General features: G+C 37.1%; 1 long non-coding RNA gene across 2 annotated transcripts in view; it reads right to left on the bottom strand.

The window, feature by feature from the left end:
- The window catches only part of LOC103006690 (uncharacterized), a 334,380-nt gene extending 317,833 nt beyond the window's left edge, over nt 1-16,547 (bottom strand). For both annotated transcript variants that reach the window (XR_009009053.1, XR_451077.2), the window contains exons 1-2: nt 16,445-16,547; nt 12,877-13,092 (exon numbers count right to left, since the gene is read on the bottom strand). This is a non-coding gene — a long non-coding RNA (uncharacterized LOC103006690). The remainder of the gene's footprint in view (nt 1-12,876; nt 13,093-16,444) is intronic.
- Nucleotides 16,548-16,549: the final 2 nt, after the last annotated feature.

Here is a 16,549-nt window from a genome sequence, read left to right as displayed (position 1 = left end):
TATTGAAATCACATCAAGTATCTTTTCTGACCACAACACTATGAGACTTCATATCAATTACAGGAAAAAAAACTGTCAGAAATACAAACACGTGGAGGCTAAACAATACACTACTAAATAACCAAGAGATCACTGAATCAATCAAAGAGGAAATCAAAAAAATACATAGAAACAAATGACAATGAAAACACGATGACCCAAAACCTATGGGATGCAGCAAAAACAGTTCTAAGAGGGAAGTTTACAGCAATACAATCCTAGCTCAAGAAACAAGAAACATCTCAAATAAATAACCTAACCTTACACCAAAGCAATCAGAGAAAGAAGAAAAAAAAAAGTTAGCAGAAGGAAAGGAATCATAAAGATCAGATCAGAAATAAATGAAAAAGAAATGAAGGAAACGATCTCAAAGATCAATAAAACTAAAACCTGGTTCTTTGAGAATATAAACAAAACTGATAAACCATTAGCCAGACTCATCAAGAAAAAAATGGAGAAGACTCAAATCAACAGAATTAGAAATGAAAACGGAGAAGTAACAACTGACACTGCAGAAATACAAAGGATCATGAGATATTACTAGAAGCAACTCTATGCCAATAAAATGGACAACCTGGAAGAAATGGACACATTCTTAGAAAAGCACAACCTTCCAAACTGAACCAGGAAGAAATAGAAAATATAAAGAGTCCAATCACAAGCACTGAAATTGAGAATGTCATTAAAAATCTTCCAACAAACAAAAGCCCAGGACCAGATGGCTTCACAGGCGAATTCTATCAAACATTTAGAGAAGAGCTAACACCTATCCTTCTCAAACTCTTCCAAAATATAGCAGAGGGAGGAACACTCCCAAACTCATTCTACGAGGCCACCATCACCCTGATACCAAAACCACACAAAGATGTCACAAAGCAAAAAAACTACAGGCGAATATCACTGATGAACATAAATGCAAAAATCCTGAACAAAATACTAGCAAACAGAATCCAACAGTACATTAAAAGGATCATACACCATGATCAAGTGGGGTTTATCCCAGGAATGCAAGGATTATTCAATATACTCAAATCAATCAATGTGATACACCATATTAACAAACTGAAGGATAAAACCATATGATAATCTCAATAGATGCAGAAAAAGCTTTGAAGAAAATTCAACACCCATTTATGATAAAAACCCTCCAGAAAGTAGGCAGAGAGGGAACCTATCTCAACATAATAAAGGCCATATATGACAAACCCACAGCCAACATCATTCTCAGTGGTCAAAAACTGAAACCATTTCCCCTAAGATCAGGAACAAGACAAGGTTGCCCACTCGCAGCACTATTATTCAACACAGTTTTGGAAGTTTTAGCCATGGCAACAAGAGAAGAAAAAGAAATAAAAGGAATCCAAATCAGAAAAGAAGAAGTAAAACTGTAACTGTTTGCAGATAACATGATACTATATATAGAGGATCCTAAAGATGCTACCAAAAAACGTCTATGGCTAATCAATGAATTTGGTAAAGTAGCAGGATACAAAATTGCACAGAAATCTCTTGCATTCCTATACACTAATGACAAAAAATATGAAAGTGAAATAAAGGAAACACTCCCATTTACCACTGCAACAACAAGAATAAAACACCTAAGAATAAACCTACTTAGGGAGACAAAAGATCTATATGCCGAAAACTATAAGACCCTGATGAAAAATATTAAAGATGATACAAACAGATGGAGAGATATATCATGTTCTTGGATTGGAAAAACCAATATTGTGAAAATGACTATACTACCCAAAGCAATCTACAGATTCAATGCAAGCCCTATCAAACTACCAATGGCATTTTTCACAGAACTAGAACAAAAAATTTCACAATTTGCATGGAAACACAAAAGACCCCAAATAGCCAAAGCAATCTTGAGAAAGAAAAATGGAGCTGGAGGAATCTGGCTCCCGGACTTCAGACTATACTACAAAGCTACAGTAATCAAGACAGTATGATACTGGCAAAAAGTCAGAAATATAGATCAATGGAACAGGATAGAAATCCCAGAGATAAACCCACGCACATATGGTCACCTTATCTTTGATAAAGGAGGCAAGAATATATAATGGAGAAAAGACAGCCTCTTCAATAAATGGTGCTGGGAAAACTGGACAGCTACATGGAAAAGAATGAAATTAGAACATTTCCTAACACCATACACAAAAGAAACTCAAAATGGATTAACGATCTAAGTGTAAGGGCAGACACTATAAAACTCTTAGAGGAAAACATAGGCAGAACACTCTATGACATAAATCACAGCAAGATCCTTTTTGACCCACCACCTAGAGAAATGGAAATAAAAATTAACAAATGGGACCTAATGAAACTTAAAAGCTTTTGCACAGCAAAGGAAACCATAAACAAGACGAAAAGACAACCCTCAGAACGGGAGAAAATATTTTCAAACGAAGCAACTGACAAAGGATTAATCTCCAAAATATATAAGCAGCTCATGCAGCTCAATATCAAAAAAAAAAAAAAACCCAATCCAAAAATGGGTGGAAGACCTAAATATACATTTCTCCAAAGAAGACATACAGATTGCCAACAAACACATGAAAGGATGCTCAACATCACTAATCAGAGAAATGCAAATCAAAACTACAGTGAGGTATCCCCTCACACTGGTCATAATGGCCATCATCAAATAATCTACAAACAATAAATGCTGGAGATGGTGTGGAGAAAAGGGAATGCTCTTGCACTGTTGGTGGGAATGTAAGTTGATACAGCCAGTATGGAGAACAGTATGGAGGTTCCTTAAAAAACTAAAAATAGAACTACCATACGACCCAGCAATCCCACTACTGGGCATATACCCTGAGAAAACCATAATTCAAAAAGAGACATGTACCACAATGTTCATTGCAGCTCTATTTACGATAACCAGGACATGGAAGCAACCTAAGTGTCCATCAACAGATGAATGGATAAAGAAGATGTGGCACACATATACAATGGAATATTACTCAGCCATAAAAAGAAACGAAACTGAGTTATTTGTAGTGAGGTGGATGGACCTAGAGTCTGTCATACAGAGTGAAGAAGTCAGTCAGAAAGAGAGAAACAAATACTGTATGCTAACACATATATTTGGAATCTTAAAAAAAAAAAAATGGTTCTGAAGAACCTAGGGGCAGGACAGGAATACAGATGCAGACATAGAGAGTGAACTTGAGGACACAGGGAAGGGGAAAGGGAAGCTGGGACAAAGTGAGAGAGTAGCATTGACATATGTACACTACCAAATGTAAAATAGATAGCTAGTGGGAAGCAGCCGCATAGCACAGGGAGATCAGCTCGGTGCTTTGTGACCACCTAGAGGGGTGGGATAGGGAGCATGGGTGGGAGGCACAAGAGAGAGGGGATATGGGGATATATGTATACACATAGCTGATTCATTTTGTTATACAGCAGAAACACAACATTGTAAAGCAATTATATTCCAATAAAGATGTTAAAAAGGAAAGTCCCTAGAAGTTTTAGAGAAAGATAAGGTATAAGCCTAATCAAAGGAAGACATTACTTTTTTGACATTCTGTAAAAAAGAGCAATGGCATCTTAAGCAGCTAGAAAGCTTTCTTTATTCATTCATTTTTAAAATAAACCTGTAATTGGATCATTTGGTTTTAACAACTCCTTTGATTTAGAGAGTCAGATTGGTATTTAGAAATTCATGTCAAAGAGAAATTTATTAAAATCATGGTTAAAATTTGCAATTGGCCAATATAAGAAAATTTTTCTATTATTCCTAAGATTTTTCTTTTGCAGAACATTTTTAATATTATTTGACACTAAGATATTGTGACTGGGATTTGAACCATTTTTTAAAGATAGTAAAAGCTGCCACAAAACAGAAAAATTCTCCCAATATATTATTCCATATAACATTGGGAAACCATAATAACTTCTGAAGAAGCAAAGAATTTACATATTACTCCCTAGAAAAATATCTCTAACTGAACAATAATAGAGAGCAGTTTTATTTGAAAATTCATGACATTTTAAAAGACAAATCAAAAAAAATGTTAAAAGTATAATCCTTTATAGAATTTTAAAGCTATATATATATATTCACGTGTGTGTACATTTACATGATTTTGAATGGTACTACTATGCTCATAAAAATGCTGTACTCTCTTTCAGGGAGATTTAGATACAAAGTTTTACACTGAATCACTGGGGATTTATGCCAAAGCTAAAGCAACATACAAAAGCAAAATTCCAGGAAGAGCTGTTTTTAAGCAAGAGGAATTGAAAGGCAATAAATTGTTTATCTATTAGGAAGTTAAACATATAATTGTCTAATGTGAAGTCAGAAGCCTACAGTTGCTTTTCATTTACCTATTATCTATGCACACATTATTAAGGCAGGCGGTATATTAGATCTACTTGCTGGCCCTTCCTGCCAACTCTCTGCCAGATAGAAAGGTAATGACCTGTTTGGACTGCAGGCATTCCATCTAAAATAAGTAAAGCAATACATTTTAAAATTCTAAGACTTTGCAGAGATTGTAGAAGAAAAGGACTCCACATTTCATGCCATTTTTCCACCACAGTTGATGTACAGTTTAAAGAACAATCTAATTCAGAGGATCTTTGTGATTCTTTTATTTATCATTGCTTGAGAATTACTGGACTACTCATACATGCTCTGGTCTGATCAGTAATTTGCTGGCTATTCTCTTCTATCATAAATTCTGGGGTGTTCATTTGGTCTTTAATAGCAGTGTGTCAAGAAGTAAGACTCACCTTCCACCTCCATCAGTATATCCACAGACACTTTGTCTTCAAGCCAAAATGGAGTAAAAAAAGGATGGATTTAGCATCACAATCACCCCCTGTGTTAAAAACAACTAGAAAATCAGACAAAATATAGGAAACAATGGCTTACAGACATTAGAGAAGAGACCTGAGAGCTAGAAAACACACAATGGAAACTCAACATTCACCAGATCACTTCCTGGGGGCAGTTTTAAGGCAACAACACAGAGTCAAGCAGTCTTCCTGAGTTGAAGAAGCAGAGATCAGAATGCAGGTAAACCAAGAAAGTTAGAATTTGTGGAACATAGCACTACAGAGAAAGTAGCTGCACAAAGAAAGAACTCCAGAGATCTGCAGTGGGATCCACTTGAGACTTTGGTTACTTATCGGTGCATGCATGAGAGGAAATGGTCCAAGGCTAGAGAAAGAACCACAAGAAAGGAGGAGTCAGAAAAACCCCTGTGAGTCACAGAGGACTAGAAATAGTTTGTCTCCCCTCAAGCCAAACTGGAATACACACACACACACATATACACAGAGCATGAAGTAGAATCCTCAGAAGGGTATTGCATGTCAAGACACAATGTAATCAAATTGCTGAAAACTAATGATAAAAAGAAAATCTTAAATTTATCCAGGAAAAACAAGATACACTGACACATTACCTACAGGGCAATAAAGAAAAGAATAACAGCAGATTCTTCATCAGAAACTATGTAAGCCAAATGTACTAGAAGAAAAAAAAAAGCAAAAAACACTGTATACCTACAGCTCTTTCCCAAGGGAAAATACCTTTCAAAAACAATGACTAAATACACATTTTTAGATGAACAAAACTAAGAGACTTCATCACCAGTAGAGCAGCACTCAAAAGATATTAAAGGAAGTTTCCTAGGCAGCCCTAAAATAACACAAGATAGAAAGTGAAATCTTCACAAAAGATAGAAAAAAGCCAGAAATGATAAATATGTGGAGGAATGTAAAAGATAAATTTCTCACTTTTATACTATCTTCACATTATAATTGACTGTTTAAAGCACAATTGATAACATTATAGTTTGAGATTTACAGCACTTGTGGATGTAAAATATATGACAATGCTAGCACAAAGGATAAAGAGATGGAAGTATACTACATGTGAAAAGGTACAATATCATTTGAAGGCAGACTGTGATAAGTTGAATGTACATATTGTCAACCCAAGAGAAACTAATAAAAAAACAAAAGAAGGAGGTATAATCCAACAATGTAAATAAAATGTAATCATAAAAAAGTCAATTAATCTCAATAAAAGGAAGGGCAAAAGGAAAAAGGAACAAAGAACAGGTGGGAAAAATAGAAAGCAAACAACAAAAAGGTAGATTTAAATCCAACCATATGAATAATGACATTAAATATAAATAGTTTAAACATTCCAATTAAAAAGCAGAGATTGCCATATTGAACCCCTCCAAAAATGACTGCAAGAGTCATTAAATATAACGGCATAGGTAGCTTAAAAGTAGAAGGATGGAAAAATATCTAACATGTTAACACTAATCAAAAGAAAATTTGAGTGGCAATTTTAATATGAGACAAAAAAATAGTTCAGAACAAGAAATACTACCATGAATAAAGAAGGACATTCCATAATGATAGAGAGGTTAATTCATCAAGAAGACATACCAGTCCTAAATGTTTACATACCTACTAACAATTTTAAACTACAAAATGTAAATCCGAAAGGAGACAAGCAAATCTTAGTTATACTTGGAGACTGACACCTCTCTTTCAGAAATTAATAGAATAAGGATTCAGAAAGTCTGAAGGACCCAGAAAATTTGAACAAGGCTATCAACTAACTTGACCTAAATAACATTTATAAAACACTATACTCAACAACAGCAGAATGCACAAACTTTCCAAGCACACACTGCTGCATATTCACCAAATTAGATCATATTCAGGACCATAAAATGTCTCAATAAATTTAGGAGAACTGAAAACATTTAAAGTATGTTCTATGTCTACCAAAGAGTTAAACTAGAAATCATCAGGAGATACAGTATGGGAAATCCCCAAGTATTTGAAAATTAAACAACACACTTCTAAATAACTCATGAATAAAGAAGAAATAAGGACAAATAGAAAAAAATTTAACTGAATAAAAATAAAAACATATCAAAGTTTAAGGAATGCAGCTGAAGCAGGGTTTAGAGGGGAAATTATAGCAAATGCTTATATTAGAAAACAAGAAAGTTCTCAAATCAATTATCTAAGCTTCTACCATAAGAAACTAGAAAAAGAATGAAAAACTAAACCCAAAGTAAGCAGGGGAAAGAAAATAATAAAGAGCAGAAATCAATGGTATTGAAAACAGAAAAGCTGTACAAAAACAATGAAACCAAAAACTATTACTAGAAGAAAAGTCAACGAAATTGATAAACCTCTAGTCATACTAACGAGGAAAAGAAAAAAGACACTAACTACCAATACTTGGAATGAAAAAGGGACATAATTATATTCTCTAAGATATTAAAATGAATATGCCTGCCCCTGTAAGTTTATAATCTAGTTGGTAGGACAAGCTCTAAGTACATGAAACAAAGAACAATCTTATATCAGTAACAATAATAAACAACACCAATCAATCACTTATTATATGCCAGGAAAAGTTCTAAGTACTTTATATATATTAAGTCATTTAATCATCACAACCGTAACAGGTAGACACCAGTATTAACCCTACACTACAGATATGAACCTTAGGCACTTGCCCAACATAGATATGATGAAGGTAGATAAAATAATTTAGTACTTTAGAATCAGGAGGAGAAATCAGGATTGTGCTGGCCTTGGAAATTTCTCATGGAGGAGATAAGGCTTGAACTAGCTCTTGTAAGGTCTACACTGATGATTAAGTTTTTCACAATAGATGTCACAATCTAATATTATCAGAGATCTAGTGCTGCAGCAGAGTAGTTTAAATCAATTTTTCAGCTCTTTCAACAAACATTTATTGAACACCTACTGTTTCAGGCTTTGGGATCACAGAGACGGATAAAAGATGGATCTCTATTGAGTATGTATATTCAATACACAACATACTGCTAGATGGCACTGGGGTGCAGTCCTCACCTTCAAAAAGCTTGTAATCTAGTTAGCTGTGCGTGTGTGTGTGTGTGTGTGTGTGTGTGCGTGTATGCACATGTGCATGTGTAAACCAATCAGAAAGCAACTGAGCCTAGGTTATAATCATGAGCTAACCTTAGTAATATTATATGAGTTCAGGAAAGCAGATTAGTATGAATTACCCAGAAATAACTTCTTAAAGGAGACGGCTTGGAGCTGAATACTGAAAAGGAGGGAGAAGGGGCATACCAGCAGGTATTAACAGGATGACAAAGACTCAGGTAGGAATAAGTATAGTTTGCTTAGCTAACCATAGGTAATGCTAGAAGATAGCTGAAGACAAAACTGACCATGTAAAGGGGGCAAGAGGGATACAAATTGGGGCATGAAAATTAACTTAAATCCCAAATTTTCGTTGAGAATATAGGCTTCGTAAATTTCATCCCCAAATTCTAACTAAACCCTTCTGTTTTACTTAGGCAGGAGAAAGGGCATAAATACAAGAGGGAATTCCCAAAACAATGGATAAAAAGGTTTCAATGATCATTTGATATGCATGTAATTTCCTTGGAACTCAGAAATATCAATACAAATTAAAATAGAGAAAAGCCTACCTGATCCAAGCTTTTATAGATTCTTTTAAAGACAAAAGCTTCTTTAAGCAATGAACAAACATGCATCACTGATGCCACCAACATCATCAAACCATAAAGAAAACGGGAACCTTATGCCAAAGCGTAGGCTAATCATTGATACTCTCGTGGGCTGGAGAAGAGCCTACTCTACTCAAATGACAGGGCGCTGGGTTTTCAGCATGTCCAGGAGATATTCCCATTGCAATTTGTCAGCAGATTAGCAAATGTTCTTAGTGACAGGAACACACAGCCCAGGAACCCTCATTGGTGGCTCAAATCACCTCAGTGCAATGTCGCTCTCCTCTCCTGGCTCCCTCTAATGGCCCCAAACACCAATTAAACAGCGTTGCCATCTCTGTATCTAAATTTAGACATAGGTATCAAGTTTGGATGCCCGATGAGACTAAGTACTTTGCAGAAGTGTGAAGTAACCAGTCTTAAAATGGAAGAAAATAAAAGGAAGGAAAACACTAGAGGTGGATCCGACCCGATCCCTGCCCCTATTGAAGTTTCATAAGATCACAGCTGAAGGAACATTCTACCGTAAATTGAAGGGCTCTGTATTAACAGCAGGAAACCAAAGCCCATCTCACAGCTCTTCGCCCGCTAATGCAGCATCTCCACCACAAATTCGAAAATCCTCACGTTGCCATGTATCGCCACCTAGTGTCCATAGGCTAACGCTAACATTAGCTGAGCCAAAAGGTGCCATTTTTCTGCAGTCACCCTCCAAGGGCTTCCTGTTAGACTTGGCAGTTCAGTACATCAGGATTCCTAGGGTTATTCCTCATTCTACTTCAGGGCATACCCATGAAAGTGTAATTTTGGATTTATTTTATTTTGTTAACCCCCATTTTGTGTATTATCCTCAAGTACTTTGAAATTGCAAATTGTTCCCCAGGATAGCTCTTTCTCAACACTTAGCATATACCTCACTCCCACCTTTCCTTCTCCTTACTCTTGTCCATTATTGGGATGTGGACTCTCTATGTATAGTCTATACACTTTAATAGCATCATTTGCTGCATGAAATATAATTGGGAAGAGAGGGCTGTGCCAGAAATGCATCAGAATTTTTTATAACACCAACATTTGAGTGGCTTTCATTTTGGAGATTCACGCTTTCCCTCCTAGTCCCACAACCACACAGTGGGAGAGAGAAAGACATGTTAATGAATAAACAAAAATCAAAGGAATAACAGACTATAACAGAAATGAAAAATAACTCCAAGGATTAATTAAGTGGCCCTATTTCCCTCCAAGCAGTCTTTAGTGTATAAGCCCAAGCAAGCCATTTCTAGACAGGAAGTATAAACATTTTTGAAGATGTGAGCTTTCAGTTAGCAATAACTCTCTGAAAGCATTTTTAGACCTACATTTTTTGAGGCAGACTTTTTCCATACAAGGCAGAATAGAAGATTTGATCAATTAGATGACCTTCGGGTACAGAAATATAAACATGGAACAGCTTCCTTAGCTTGCCTTTGAGTTAGATTTGCCAGATTGCCATGCAATTTCTAAGCCATACTTACACTAAAAAATTATGCATTGTTTATCTGAAACTCAAATGTAACTGAGTAGCCTACATTTTATCAGTCAACCTTACATGCGGAACAAAAGATGTAATTGGGGAAAATAACCAGGCTCTTAGCAGAACCAGAGTCATTTTTATGGAAAGGGTGCTTTGGTGAGGTTTCAAAGACCAATATCAAAGCAAAGGTCCAAGACTATAAGCATTCAAATAATACTTTGCATTTATTTAACACTTCAAAATTTATAAAGTATTTCACATTTATTATCTGGGTCCTCCTCATGATACCCCTTATGTGGGCATTTTTTATGCCTGTTTCAAGGCTCACAGACGTTACGGAATCGTCGTGGTGATCTACATGGAGCTTTACAGAAAAGCCAGAACTTGAATCCAAGTCCCCCAGCATGTTGCAGTGTCTACAAATAAAGACAATGTTCACGTGGACAGCACACAAGGCTTCAACCCGTGAGCTGCAGATGAAAATTAAATATCTGGCAAACCCAGTATAAAACTAACATTGTGATATAAGGCCAGGAAAAGGAAAAGATATTCTAAGAGTCATTGAGTGCCTTATATACTTTGACTGTGGAATCCAGTTTGGTTTTTTAAACCACAAAACATTCACTTTATTTCCCCAAGTACACTGAGACATTATTCCTTAGAATAGGTTTACTTACATGTACCCAAAATTTCTAAATCTCCAACCACTCTTTGTAAGCTGTTCATATGTCCTAGAGATCTTTAATAAAATCACAGGAAAATCCAACTCTGTTTAAATTAGAGTTCATTTTCCCTAGATCTTTACATTGCAAATTTAGAAAATGTTCTTGTAATAATTCTTTTGGCTGCTAACGGTGTCATTTTTAAATTGTACAGTAGTGACATCTACTGTTCATAGTGTATATTGCACTTCTCCCCAGGACAGCTTTTATCTTTTACTGGTGGTCCTCAAACTCTAGTGTTCATAAAAATTCCCTGAAGGGTTTCTTAAAATGCAGCTTCCTTAGCCCCTTACAGATTCTGATTCTATATATATGGGGCGATTTACATTATGCAAGGCCCAATGCTACCATCTCTCTTCCACTTCCTAGTCAATCTCATTCAAGAGAATTTAATTGTACATATGAATCACTATGGATTTTGTTAAAATACAGATTCTGGGGCAGTAGTTTTGGATTGGAGCCAGAGATTTTGCATTTTTAACAAGCTCCCAGGTATCTTTATACCCTCCTTTCAAGTCTAAGTATTTCCACTTCTTTATGGAGCCAAATCACCACAGCCTGAATCCTAAGTTTACCAAATGTGACTTATAGATGCTTCTCACTCAGTGGTTAATCAGTTTTTGCTTAAATCTTCTCCTCATCCTTGTTCTCTGCTCTGTCTACATGCTTTGAGTTCTAAAATACAGGCATAATCACCTCAAGGTAAAGTAGCTCAAAACAAAGCAGGCCAACATCCTGAGGGGAGTCCCACCTAAACCCATGCCTGTTCCTTTCTAGACCAAACAATGTCCCAGTACCAAAGAGATAGGAAGGTCGAGGCAGTATTATCACCTCTGATAAGCCTTGTGCATATATAAGGGAACCAAAGCTCCTTACCACATTATCACTTCCCTATGAGAATGGAGTTCAGAGGAGTTCAGTGATGATGACAATAATGTAGCTGATGAGGAGGAAGAGGAGGAAGGCGATATCAGCTAACATTTATTGCACACTTGCTGAGTGCCACGCACTACGCTAAATTCTTTACATGGATTATCTTCATATATCTATGAAGTAGGTAATATCATTGTCTTCATAGTTAACGACGAGGAGAAAGACAGAAAGAAGAGCAGGTAGGCAACTGCTATATCTAATATCACAATTAGAGTCCAGTGACAGACTGTATGAATCACATTCAAACTAAAAACCAAAATATTCAATCGTGGGCTCCTCCTCCTCCATTATGTCCTAGAGACAAATAACATTCACTCTGTAACATTTCTCTATATCATCCACATATTGCTACCTAGCAATGGATGGCTAGAACATACAAGGGGTTTCCAGGAAAATCTTGAGTTTTTAGAAATGGCCAAAACATATACCTGCCTTAATGTATCAAACACTAAAGAGCTATCACAGCACTGATGCAGGCAACTTAAAAACATGTGTTCTCAATGGCTGAGTTCTGTGACCAAGTCAAAGAATAAAAACCAAGTGTTCACACATCTTTTCTTTTATCCATACCCTTTTTTATTCATATCATTATCCCTTTTTACATGTTATTTTCTTACAACCAGGTAATAGTTCCATGCAACCTTTTTTTAAAAAAAAATAACACAGAATATTGTCTCCAAACTTCTAATATGCTTTAGATATGCTTGGTTGAGCAGAAAATATTCCCTCTTGTCTCTTTTGGTTTTATAATCCTACTCTCTTTACAGAAAGAGCTAGCTGCAATACAACAGTCTTTCCAAGTTGAGCATTCAGTGATGACTACATACTCCTCAGTTTGCTTAAATATGCATCCTTTGTTATTGAGAATCGATGTTTTCCAGAATAAAAAGGAAGCCATGTGTTTATCAGAAATTATTAATGCAGGCAGCTGTGAGAGTGAGATGAGAATGAAAACCCCAAGGATTACATATTGGCCTCTGAATAATCTCATAATCTGGTACTTTGATCAATCTTTATAGTTCTGTGAAGGCACTGCTTTTTCTATGAAGAATAAGAACAATCCAAGAGAGAGTGAAAGGAAGAAGGCGAATAGATAAGGGAAAATTGTAATAACAGTTGAGAGACACATACTCACCTCTCACTCTTCTCCTTTATTGTCACGTAAGGAACAGAGATTTTGGAGCCAGACAAATCCAAGTCTGAATCTCACATTCATCACTGTATGTAGTTGTATGGCATCAAGCAGTTTACTCAGCCTCTCTGAGTCACAGTTTCTTCATTTATGCCATGGAGACACTACTGCTCCCCCAGCCCGGTTGTTGGGTAGATAAGTGCTATTGAAGGATGGAGCCTGGAAACAGAAGAAAAAGCAGCTGTTACTAATGGTACCTGGTTATTAATGGTCATCACTTCTTCATCTGTTCAACTTTCAACAAATACTATTGATCACCTCGCTGTGGCGGGAATACAGTGAAGTCCCAGGAATACAGTGAACAAACAGGTGAAGTCTCTTCCCTTAAGAGGCTGTGTTTCATCCTTCGAATCCACAGTTATCAAAATTCCATCCCCCCACCCCCACTCCACCGAAACTCCTCTGGCAAAGTCACCATTGCCCTACTTATCAAATACAATGGATTGGTTTTGGTCCTCAATAACACCTTTTTGTAGCATCCAGTAAAACTGAGCAGTTATCTTCTTCATGCCTAGAATACTCTCTCCTGATTTCCTTTTACCCTCTGACTGAAATTTCTCAGTCTCCATTGCTAGTTTTTTCTTCTTCTGTTACCCCTTTAATTAATATTTCCTACTCTTCTGACTTTTGCTCTTTTTCTTTTATACTCTACACTAGTAGTTCTTGATCTTTTCAGAGTCATGAACTCCTTTAAGAATCTGAAGAAGCTATGTACCCTCTCCCTGGGGGGGGGGGGAATGGATCTGCTTACAAATATACAAAAATTTGCATACATTTTTAGCAGTCTCACAGACCTTCCTCCCTAAAAGCCCATTGTTGAGTTCCAGGTTAAGGGGTTCCTATGGCTTTAACTGTTACTCATATGTCAATGACCTCAAATCTCTGTCTCCAGCATAAATCACTTTCCTGAGCAACAGGCCTGCTTTCAAATGCCCCTCAGGCATCTTAAAATTCAAACATCCCAAATCAAATTCATTATCTTTCCCCTAAAACCTGTTTTCCTCCTAGGAGACAACACCTATGGGAAAGAAAACACTATTCTTAAACCTAACAGACACAGATTTAAATCCAGCCCTGGAAGCTTCATAAATATACGTAAGCTATGTGCTTTAATTTCTTCATATTAACATGAGGATAATAATATGTCCAGTTTCTGGATTGTTATGAGAATTAAAATAAATAAGGGGAAAATCCCTATACAGGTGCCATCACATAGCATACATTCCACAAATTAATGTTACTGGATTCCCAATCTCAGAAAAAGCAACTCCATTCACCAAGTATTCTAAGTCGAAAATTTAGGAGTTATCTTCAACTTGTCCTTTTCCTCATCTGCAACCAATGGATAGCTATGCAGTATTGATTCCTCAACTCCCCCCCCCCTGCCCTTAATTCAGGCTCGCATGTTCTTTCTCATGGACACAGCAATAGTCCCCTAACCACTTGATCCAGCGGTTCCAATTCCACATCCTTCCAACCTATCCTCTGTACTGAAGCCCAAGGATCTTCCCAAGACACAAATCTGATAATGCCATGACTGCTTAAATCTGCCGAGTTGCTTCTCGTTGCTTCCAGGGTTACATCCACCTTAGTACTGCACTGCAGGCTGACTATGATTTGGTCCCTGTCTACTTCCAACTTAATCCCTTGATTATTTGGGGATCTCCCCAACTGCCCATAGCGTTTTGGATTCTGTATCTCTGTCCCAACTGCTTCCTTTGACTGAAATGTCCTCACCCCTGTAATGTCTTTTCTTGGCATTCAGGCAAACAACTACTCATCTTTCAAAACACTGATCAAGCATCGCCTCCGCGATGAAGTTATTCCTGACAGCCTCCTGCCATTCCGTCTATCACTGACTCCTCTTATCTCCCACCTCTACCTGACAGATGATTTTCTATCCTGGCAAAGATGTATAACATATGGCTCCCAGGCTCAAAAAGCTTAGGATCATCATTCAACCAGTAATCTTATGATATAACCTAGACAAGTAAGCCGCTTTGAAGGAGAAATTATGAGTCATGAAGAAATAACAAATTGTAAGTAACTTCAACACTCAGAAGCCTCTGTGACTCCCAAGCCATGCGCTGTGCGTGTGCACGCGCGGTGCTATATGTGTTAGCTACATGTCAACGGATTTAACCTTCACAAACTATGAGTTGGCCACTAGTATTATTCCCATTTTATTATTTTTTTAACATCTTTACTGGAGCATAATTGCTTTACAGTGTTGTGTTAGTTTCTGCTGTATAACAAAGTGAATCAGCTATACATATACATATATCCCCATATCTCTTCCCTGTTGCATCTCCCTCCCTCCCACCCTCCCTATCCCACCCCTCTAGGTGGTCACAAAGCACCGAGCTGATCTCCCTGTGCTATGCGGCTGCTTCCCACTAGCTATCTATTTCACATTTGGTAGTGTATATATATATGTCCATGCCACTCTCTCACTTCATCCCAGCTTCCCCTTCCCCCTCCCCATGTCCTCAAGTCCATTCTCTAGTAGGTCTGTGTCTTTATTCCTGTGCTGCCCCTAGGTTCATCAGTACCTTTTTTTTAAGATTCCATATATATATGCGTTAGCATACGGTATTTGTTTTTCTCTTTCTGACTTACTTCACTCTGTATGACAGACTCTAGGTCCATCCACCTCACTACAAACAACTCAATTTCATTTCTTTTTATGGCTGAGTAAAATTCCATTGTATACATGTGCCACATCTTCTTTATCCATTTATTCCCATTTTAGAAGTGAGGAAACTAAAATAAAGAGACTAACTTGCCCAACATGACCCAACTAAATATATCAGTATGAATAAAGTATGGACTTCAGTTAATTTTTTTTAAAATGTAACTGACAAATGAAAATTATATACTCTTTATAAATAGGGGGATATATATTTATTGCGCCTATTAAAGGCCTGGTGCATAGAGAAAAACGTTAAGTGCCCTCTTCTCAAAAACAGTGATTTCTTGAAAAATAAAAAAAACTACATACAAAGAACAAAAAACTGTACCTCTTGGAGGCAATAAGAAAGTCTTAGGGGGTTTCCCTGGTGGCGCAGTGGTTGAGAATCTGCCTGCCAATGCAGGGGACACGGGTTCGAGCCCTGGTCTGGGAAGATCCCACATGCCGCAGAGCAACTGGGCCCGTGAGCCACAACTACTGAGCCTGCGCGTCTGGAGCCCGTGCTCCGCAACAAGAGAGGCCGCGATAGTGAGAGGCCCGCGCACCGCGATGAAGGGTGGCCCCCACTTGCCGCAACTAGAGAAAGCCCTCGCACAGAAACGAAGACCCAACACAGCCAGAAATAAATAAATAAATAAATAAATAAATAAATAAATAAATAAATAAATAAATAAATAAATAAAATAAAAACAGCTTAAGGCAAAAACCCCATGGGTCACTCACATCTTGATATGGATTTGAAACTAAACATATTGTTATAGTTCTTTAAAAAAAAAAAAAAAGAAGAAAGTCTTAGGGAGAGAGGAGGTTTTCAAATACCTCAGTTCAGTGAGTTAATGCACGACATTAAACGGCTGCCTAAATCCAGCTCCAGAGCTCAAGCCTCCAAGCTCCCAGGACACCCGCGCGTCACTTTATCTCCGC

Source organism: Balaenoptera acutorostrata, chromosome 8 (assembly GCF_949987535.1).
Source record: "Balaenoptera acutorostrata chromosome 8, mBalAcu1.1, whole genome shotgun sequence".
Lineage (NCBI taxonomy): Eukaryota > Metazoa > Chordata > Mammalia > Artiodactyla > Balaenopteridae > Balaenoptera > Balaenoptera acutorostrata.
This window is presented reverse-complemented; position numbering and strand designations above follow the sequence as displayed.